Source organism: Rhea americana, unplaced genomic scaffold (assembly GCF_003343005.1).
Source record: "Rhea americana isolate MKP2758 unplaced genomic scaffold, rheAme1 scaffold_98, whole genome shotgun sequence".
NCBI lineage: Eukaryota > Metazoa > Chordata > Aves > Rheiformes > Rheidae > Rhea > Rhea americana.
The window spans coordinates 2,691,721-2,693,363 of record NW_028187177.1 but is presented as its reverse complement, the minus strand read 5'-3'; the positions used below and the strand labels follow the sequence as shown (position 1 = coordinate 2,693,363).

The window sequence follows — 1,643 nt, the reverse complement described above, 5'->3', positions numbered from 1 at the left end:
TGGAAAATAGTTAAACACAAAAAAAGAGGACATGTGCTATTACTCTGTAAAAGATCTAGCACCTCACATTAATGTTCCTCTTTTAAATCTGAACTTATCAGTCTGTGCTGTTCTCACCCCTGGGCATGAGAATGGCTCCGCTTTCTGACCTGAAAAACGGCTGGTGTGCCTGAAAGCATTATCTGCTTTTCTCCTAAAACCAGGGGAAGATATTAACACCTCGATTCACCCCATAAAAGGAATGAAATCTCAGAGACTGTAACTTCTGTAGCCATTGCATGTACAAGAATCGCAGTTTGCCACCCCGMGGTTTGCAGAAGAAAGCAGGCGCCGGCGTGTTTTCTCGTGGCCTGGCAGAGGTGTGAGCTCATGGTGGTGGCAGAAGAAAGTGGAGGCCTTGGTGGTGGGAAACCTCGTCCCCATTTTGCCGTCACCGGCTCTGCCTCGTAGCTTGGGGCCCTGGCTCATCTCGCCATTCTCCACTTTTTCCAGGCTGGTTTTTGCTTTCTCTCTGAGTTCGAGGCCTCCCTTTTGGATTAATTTCTGATATTCACCACTTCTGTGCAAAAGCATCCCTAAGGCCCTTGGCTTCCCGAGCCCTCCTTGCAGTGCTTAGTCTGTGCAGCAAGTGTAGGAATTAGGGCAGTTATGAGGCCACCTCTCCCAAACTAGACAGCGGGGGCAGGAGGAGGAGGGCCGTGGCAATGTCCCCTGCCACGAAGCACAGAGTAGCGGGTGGCCCAGGCTTGCACCCCACATACTCCTCGAGGGAGCTGGCCCCTCTGTGCAGGGGGAGCCCAGAGCTACTGTTTTGGGGGCCCCAGGGTGGAGGGAGCCAGAGCTGCCCATGCATGGGAGGAAGGATGCACCCTTGCATGGGATAAGGCATRCATGCATGGGAGGAAGTAGGGATGCTTGTTGGGGAGGAGAGGCACCTGATTGTACAGGGGAAGGTGCACACAGGTGAAGAATGAGCAAATCTTGCAGGATAGGAGGGGTGCACACATGAGAGAGGGATGTGTGCTTGCAGGGGAGGTGGTACGTGTGCAGGGGAGGGGAGAGGTATGCACGGGAGGAGGGATGCAGGCATGCAGGGCGGGAGGGGTGCATGCATGAGCGGAGTCGGRGTGCATGCACAGGCGGGCTGTACGCATGGAGGGATGCTTGCAGGACGGGAGGRGGGCACGCAGGGAGAGCAGGCTGCATGCAGGGGAGGCTGCGGGTGCATAAAGCAGAGGAGGGATGCATGGAGGAGGCAGGGCGGCTCGCGGGGCAGGAGGAGAGGCGCGGGCCGAGCCGAGCCGGGCCGGGCCGGGCCGGGGCCGCGGCTCCTCCCCGCCCTGAGTGACTCCCCCGGCGCCTAATCGCCGCGCCGGGCCGCCGTGATGTGCAGCCGCACGGCCCAATCCGGCCGGGGCGGCGGGGCCGGGGCGCGCCGAGCGCGGGCAGCGCCGCCGAGGCACGGCACGGCACGGCACGGCACGGCACGGCACGGCTCGGCTCGGCTCGGCTCGGTGGAGGAGGTGAGTGCCGGGAGCGGGGCCGGTGCTGCCTCGCGCGGCTCCAACTCGGGGAAAGTCGCCGGCGCTGCGGCGCGGGCGGAGCATCCCGGCGCGGCCCCGGCGGCGCCGCTTCCCCGCGGG

The 1,643-nt window shown here is 61.9% G+C and overlaps 1 protein-coding gene across 2 annotated transcripts in view; it reads left to right on the top strand.

Annotated features, from left to right (window-relative positions):
• Positions 1-1,418: 1,418 nt before the first annotated feature.
• PLS3 (plastin 3) overlaps positions 1,419-1,643 on the top strand; it is a 46,790-nt gene continuing 46,565 nt past the window's right edge. The window contains exon 1 of one of the 2 annotated variants that reach the window (XM_085325537.1): positions 1,419-1,523. The gene's annotated coding sequence lies outside the window, so the exon portion shown is untranslated. The remainder of the gene's footprint in view (positions 1,524-1,643) is intronic. The other variant, XM_085325534.1, reaches the window with a different exon arrangement.